Source organism: Diorhabda sublineata, chromosome X (assembly GCF_026230105.1).
Source record: "Diorhabda sublineata isolate icDioSubl1.1 chromosome X, icDioSubl1.1, whole genome shotgun sequence".
Classification (NCBI taxonomy): domain Eukaryota; kingdom Metazoa; phylum Arthropoda; class Insecta; order Coleoptera; family Chrysomelidae; genus Diorhabda; species Diorhabda sublineata.
In genome coordinates, this window is record NC_079485.1 from 34674252 (window position 1) to 34682178 (window position 7927).

At 30.5% G+C, this 7927-nt stretch overlaps 1 protein-coding gene across 3 annotated transcripts in view; it reads left to right on the top strand.

The window, feature by feature from the left end:
* Positions 1-7927, top strand: part of LOC130451294 (beta-1,3-galactosyltransferase 5-like) — a 57967-nt gene that overhangs the window by 48174 nt on the left and 1866 nt on the right. Inside the window, exon 1 of one of the 3 annotated variants that reach the window (XM_056790232.1) lies at positions 7071-7173. The exons of the other annotated variants lie outside the window; for them this stretch is intronic. The gene's annotated coding sequence lies outside the window, so the exon portion shown is untranslated. Of the gene's footprint in view, positions 1-7070; positions 7174-7927 lie in introns of those variants that run through there. 3 annotated transcript variants of the gene reach the window in all.

A 7927-nucleotide genomic window follows, 5' to 3' on the forward strand; every position in this document is an offset into this window, starting at 1 on the left:
ACAATTACTGTACGGCAGATGACGCATGCAGTCGATTCCTGTTTAGTTTCGAGTTCATATTCATAGATCCATGATTCGTCGTTTGTTACGATCTTATAGACGTCTATTGAAGTACCGCGATTGAGTTTTTTCAGCATTCCTTTACGCCAACCGACACGAGTTGTTTTTAGTAAAATTATGCGGCATCCAACGCGAAAAAATATTTTTGACAGTCAAATGTTGATGCAATATTGAATGTATACGAGTGGAACTGATGTCCAAGTATGCCTCAATCTCACGGTATGTCACATGACGATCTTGCAATATCAGTTTACGCACAGCATCGATCTTTTCTGGTACAACAGCCGATTTTGGACGATCTTCACGAAACTCATCTCGTAGTGCAGTGCAATCATAATTGAATTCGGCAAACCAGCGAAACACGATGGCTCGAGATGGTGCTTTATCACCATCTGAAGCGATTTGATCGGCACATTGCTGTGGGTTTAATCCACACATGAATGTTTCAGGTATCTGTAAACAACTCGAATAGCACTCGTATGACAACATGTTCTGAGTATGTTCACCATTAAAAATGTCTAAACTTTATGAATGAATATGTCAGATTTGACATATTCACAAAAGTGTTGTGATATCTCAAAACTTAAGTAGTAACCCTCGTAATAGTTACATTAAAATTGGACTAGATAATTTTAAAGTGTAGGTAGTTTGAATGATTGATTTGCAACAGTATTTTTGTATTCGTCAAACATGAAACATAACAGTGATATTTGGAACAAAACACAGCCAATATTTTAATTAACAATTATATTAGAATCTCATAAATAATTCAAATCCATCTGCCATTAGTGCCTGAATTTCCAAGTTTTTATGTACCGCTAATGTAGCTGACTTGTTTCATTTTTAATGCGTGAGACTATGTATAGAAACATGAAAACAAAAATGACGAACACCACTGATAAATTACTCAAAAAACAATAAAGGAGACTACGATAATGTTTATGATTTAACATTATTTTATCACTCTTTTTTATATAAACAATAATATCCAAGATTCGCCGAAACAAATATTGATTTATCATCTGAAGATAATTATTATTGCCAAGGTTGATTACCTATTAAAAAAACAAGTATCCGTTTAGTGGTCTCTGGTAAAGTCTCGTACTCATTAAAGTATGTTTGGTTAGTACTCCTTTGTGGTTTGTGTTGACTAATAATTATTCCAGGTTCATGTCACTTCATTAAAATAAATGTGAAAGTGAGTTAGTTAGTTATTCTTAAGTCATCATTTAAGCACCTTTTTTAATAAATTGTGTTAGAATTTCTAGATTATTAAGAAATCTATTTCTCACAAATCATCAAATTGGTGTTACCTTGGCGTTTTATAATATATGTAGGGGCCTAATATCATAATAACTAGATTTAAAAAAGTCGGAATGTCAACGCTTCACTTGTATGTATATTGTTATAACAAAGTAATTGGCAAAGACGCTGGTTATGTAAACGGCTTGTACTTGTTGAAACTAAATTATTGTAAATAAACTCCGGGAGGATTCTTTCCTTGCATAGCACAGTCAGTACAGCTTTTGACTAGGAGTTTAATATCACGGCCAATTCTTTGCTAAAGAACATAACTCCGAACAAACATTTTGGTGATTCCTACATGGGTAGCATACAACTCACGCAAGATTGTTAGGCGCACAGTTTATGGGACTTCGACGCGATCATTTCTGAACAGCATTCCATTGGAAATGATGAATGGAGAATAATCGATTTGCAGTTTTCTTATCAAGGTTAGTGAATCAGGATCTTCATAAGTTGCTTTCGTTATAGTTGTAGCTGTAAAATTGACATTGGAGATTTGGACAATTAACTCGGCATAAAGTTGGTTAACTTCCAAATCAATGACCGTGTCCTTTTTTGTCGCCTTTTGTGAAATCAGTGCCCTGGACATACAATCCACATTTCCATTTTCCTTTTTAGATATATAATGATTATGGTTTAATTTCCTTGACAGTTGGACTCTGTGTTGGTTAGAGACCTGGATGCATATGTAACAGGCTTTTCCTGGCCATCGAAAATGTGGCTGATGACGGCTGCCGTCCCTACAAGACTGGCATCGATCGTTCAACGAAGTGGCAAGCTGGGGTTGTACGGCAATAGTAATCTCTCGAAGTTTTTCAAAAGTAGACTCCTTTTCGTCGGATATATGGGGAAGTTTTTCTAGAACCCATTCATCCCGTAAGCCTCGGATAAACAGAGCCCACAGAAAAATATCAGTTACAGACATTTCAGCTTTACACCTACAACTTAAAATATCATTTTTTATGTATACATCGAATTTGTGTTTATGAAAGGTCGTACAGACCTTGGACAGATAGAAAAACGTGAACGGGAAGAAGAGTAAAAGGGACGGCTGCGGCGGCTAAACGAACGTTTTCTGGATATTTTAATTATAAATGTATATGTTGTCTATTTAAAAGTGTAAATTGTATGAATGTTTGAAGGTACTGAGAAAATTGAGAGACAAAATACACGCGAATTGAAATTATCAAGGAAACAAAAAAAACTCCTTCGAAAAGTTAAGAGAAATCTTTGGGTCAACACTTTCAAACACAACTATTTAATCACCGTGCGATGCTCGGCACGATACATTTTGAGACTGATGGTAGGCACGCTTCAAACTTGTCAGTTTCATATAGGTTACAATGCGACTTAATAATTAATAATTATTTTGATTTATAAATTGGAAAAACCAAATAATTCCAAATTATCTGTTTAAATATATTTTAAAAAGTGCGGTTCCCTTTAGAAGCAGTTTCCTGGAAATTCGCATGAATCGTTGAATGAAATAAGTCGAGAATCAGCGTTTTTGTGAGATAAAATTTAATCTCGTAGATAAAAAGGAATTCTAAGATTGCTTTTACTTTCCCCAACATCAAATAAATTAAAAAAATTATTTTTAAAACGTTTCATTTCAGTCTGATAAGAGCTGATACCTAAGCTTTTGCAAAACTATAGAACAATAGTTTCTTCACTCACAAACTCATTAGAAATTGAGGATAATAACGAAAATAATGATAAAAATGCCGACATATAATGTTACTTGAATTTAAACTAATTTACATTTAGGGTATAGGATGTTCCGTTAGTGTGGGCAAGTGCGATTATTTATTGTTGAAAAGAAGATAATTTTTACAGGGTAGTGCATCAAATTTTCTATTCAAATTTTGTGTTTATTGAGTTGAATAATATCTTATACAATTCTCCGCATACTTAAGCTAAAGTAGGTCTAGGAGACATTACATCTTCTGCATACATTACTGTGGATATTCCAAGATATTAATACTTGTTTTTGAGAAGGTCATGCGTGCAAATTGGGAATAAAGATGGGGAAAGAAGTCTGGAACCCCTCCATTAATTTAAATTATGTTTTTAGGAGCATTATTATTTTAATATGAAAATTTCTATTGTAGAGATATAATTGTGTAATTTTTATTAGGCAATGTGGGTATTCATCTGTAAATAAATTATTTAGTATCCTATGAGCCGTCGGGTACTGCGAGCTTGTTGGACTTCTAGCGGGACCATAATGCATGGATTCTCCATGCGAAAATTTATTCCGTCTTCCTTCCTGTCCTATTTTGTTGATAAATGATCTTGATTTTAGATCTCTTCTTATTAAAAATTGATTTTTAAAACAGATAAAATTATTGACGTTTAGACCTATTTCGGTCTTCATTAAAATATAATTTGACATTAACCATTTTCGTACTTATATTAATAAATAGATCACTTACAATTAAATTATGTATAGTTGCATTAAAGTTTCTAAAATATAAATATTACCCAAATTTTAGAAGTCCATTTTATCATTTAAAGCTTTTTCGTTTCTATGTATATACACCATTCCTGAACATTCTCTTCTTATTGATTGACTCTGTTTCAAGAATTTTTCAATTTTTATGAATGAATGTACGTTTTTTTGATATTTCATGGTTTCTTAGTGTAGTTTCATTTTTTATCGTATTGATGACTTTTTTATCTATTTTCTAAATACTTATATGTCTGTCCTATGTAACCAGCGTCACAATCATTGATATATACTTAATATATAATATTACTTCTTTTGTTTTTGGGTGTTTTAGATTTAAGTTTAGTGAAATAAGTTGATAATGTATTATATCTTTTATGACTTATACAAGTACCATATCATTAAAATAGTTTGTTGGGAAAGTCCTTATGCATATGATAAGTTTTACACTTAGATGTTTTATTTCTTAATTGACTATAGTATTTGTTTCTCCCTCTCTTGAATATGTTATTTATAATTTTCTCATTACTAATCATGCTACAACACTTCATATGGATATCACCATAGCACAACCATAAATTTGTTTTTTTCTTTCTCAGGTTTGGAGTTTGTTGTTGTATTATTTCTGTTTTGAGGTATATCCGTGTGTTTTTTTATTTTGCCCATTTTTCATGGATATATTTAATCTAACGAAATAAATCCATATACATTAGTGATTCTTATATTTCTTTTTTTTGTCAAAATCCCTTTCTGATGTAGTATTTATTATGGTATAATTTTTTTTAAAATAATTAGATAATGGGATGATAAGAGTTAGAATAATTAATACAATAGGTCAAAGAGGTGTGTCAGATTTGAGCAGGGGTATGGTTGTGAATTTCCAATTTCTGATTGTGCAATAAAAATTTGTTCTTCCCAAGATCGAATGGAAGTATTATTTTCTTTTTACTATGAATTCGTAGGGTTCGTATATTTTTACAATCTTATCATTTAATAATTTCATCATTTTATTCATCATTCTTTTCTGATACCATAATAGTTTTTTTTTATATTTATCTGCTTCCAAAATTCTAAGATGTTTTGTTTTATTCAATAATTCTTTGGTTAAATTTCGGGATTAAAATTTCTCTATTGTTTTTCGATTTATTTTTAGTTTCGTTATTTAGATGATTGGTGTTATATTTAGTATTGCATAATATACTTGTCACGGGCAATTCATTGTCACTAGAAATATTTTGTGCAAAATTGGGACCTAAAGATAACATTCACTTCTTTTGGTATTTCGGCATCTGCTAAATTTTCAATTCATTTTGATTTTATTTTTTGTGTATCTTTATCAATAGGTTGTTTTTTCAATATCAGGTTAAGAATAGAATAGAAGAATAAGACATTTTATATATTTTTGTATAAAAATCGTCTTGATTTTAGTTTTTAAAACAGGTAACAAATTTAAAGTTTTGACGTTTTGATGTTTATCAAAATATAATTTGAATAATTATAATAAATAATCAATGAACATGAATATCAAATGACACTCTTTTTTAACTGTACTAAATCTTCTTTTATCCGTAGTTTTCATATCTCAATAATTCCACTCAAATTGTAAAGGTCTTTTTTATCATTGGTTTAAATACATTGTTATGGTAAAATTTTTGGTTTTAGTTGTTTTGATTACTTCTCGTTGACTGTCATTTGACCACATTGTTCTTATGTTACAAATTTTCTAATCAATATTACACTAACTTCCCGTTAATATTTGGACTTGAAATTTTGCACGCTTACCTACTCCTGATGACAAGACAATCCTCAATTTAAAAATTCACTAATTATCTAGACCTCAATAGTGATTGATTTGTGTCATATTTTGTATGGAAAATATTGTTGTCCATAATTTTATTAAAAGATAATAATATTCGTCATTTGGATTGCAATGGATGACGTTGCTGATATATCCGTTACGATATTTTTAATAATCGATATAAGTATAATAATAGTTGATTCTTGTTGACTGATTAAAAAAATGTTGGAATTATCTATTTGACATGTGGAACTGATAATAATTTGAATGCTAATTCTGCAAACTGAAAATTTATGAAAAATCTTTCAATCGACGACAGATTTGTGTTGCTGTTGTGTCACTTTTTATGGAAAACTTCAAATTTGTCACTGAAATATAACTTCAAAACTGAAGCATAATATGAAAATTTTTGTAGAAAGCCACGCTATAAAGATTTAAAACTGCAATGAAAAGTAAAAAATTAAGAAAGGCTAGGCGTTAACAAGGTCAGTACGCATGACGTCAGAGTTTGTAATAATTAAGTTTATTAGAACTTTAAGAAAGAAAATTTCAGAAGACATAAAATGTGATTAGTGCGACTAAGTGTAGTAATTTTGGTTGAAAGATTATGTGTATAATTTGGTAATGAAAACAACACTGGTTTCTTTAATTTAATTGTAACAGTAGAATTCCTGTTACAAATTTTATTTTCCAATAATTACATCTAAATCAATTATGTTGTGTGGGTGTATTGTAGTTAATTATCAGTTTCTTAATAATTATTCTTCTATATTTGGACGAGTTTGTTTTTATCATGTATGGTTTGTGTGATTTCAACCAGATCAAGGAATGGCCGTATGCGCACTTTCAGAATTGTCGCTCACGGTTTGTTCAGTTCTGAATTTTCATTCAAAGCTTCATGTTAGTAGGTTACATCTATTCAGTTAATCATTGATCCTGAATCGGTTCTAACAGTTAACGTATTAAGTTGGTTCAGTTGCTCATACGCAATATCAAAAGTGTAAACATAAATAAACTGAAATACCAGTTTATTACATATGTCTCTCTCTTTTTAAGTGTAAAGATTTTAGGCACAAATAACAAAAATATATAAAAGTAGTGTGTAATCATAGTCAGTCAAAAGCTCAACTTTTCCTTGATCCTCAAATCGTTCACAATAAAAGAAAATCCTGGTCCAGTCCGTAAGCATGCGTATATATAAGCGATTCTGATTTATGAACTATTTCAGAAACTGTTGTAACCCCCGAACAAAGATTTAGTTCAATGCGCGGCATTTATAATTGACCCAACAAAATATAAACCATACAAATTAATATAGATTTAGAATAAATAAGTAATTTATCCATTAAATTTGTATGTGTTTGATTCATTCATCCTTTCTTATCTCATTACATATTAATATAGAAATGTTATCACTACATAGATATTTTTGATTTTATATACTTGAAGTAATTGAGTATATGCTAGAGTAATGTCAAGCAGACCAAAAGTTGCATTCAGTATCCATTTCATTGCTGGTCGACCAATAATTTGTGTAAAAACATTAGATTCAATTGTATACGTACGTACTTAATTATAACTTCAAAACATTCCTATTTATATGAATACTCAATTAATACTATAGCCAACTATACTAAAAACAGGTGCTGCGTACAAATATCTATTTGAAATGGGCATGTTTATGTTTCTATTCTCTATTCTATCTCCTTTAGGATTAATGAATTTATAGAATTTTGTTTTTATACTATAAGTTTGAAGATTACCTATTTCTATTGCTTATTAAATTTTTTTCATTATCTAAACAAAAAACTAAGAAAAATTAAAATTCAACTTTTTATCGTTTGTATGGGCTTAAACGTAATATAATGTGAAGACAATAACAGCGACAGTTGCAATGTCGTGGAGTAGATTTTCAATTGAGGTGTTTAAACATAGACTTTCCTCTGATACAGATGGTATTATGTCCATTGAGTTCGGAATTACTGGAGATAGATATTTAAAAGGCTTTTGAAGTTTGTGGTGTTAGAATTATAGTGACTATTAAGACTCAATAATTTAAATAATTTTTTCCTTTCGTATACTATGAATTATAGTCTATTTCAGAAATGTATAGAGCAATAAAATGGGAAATTCCGTCCGGTTCGGCTCAATTTCGGTGTCCGCCATAGGTGTAGGACTTGAAATATTGTGTAGGAATTACTTGGGTAGTAGATTATACAGTTACGTTTTGCGTTTAACAGGTACCGCTTAAACTTCTATTAGTGCCTCTGCCTAATTCCAACCCTATTTCAGATTCGGCTTAACCATGCGCCGTA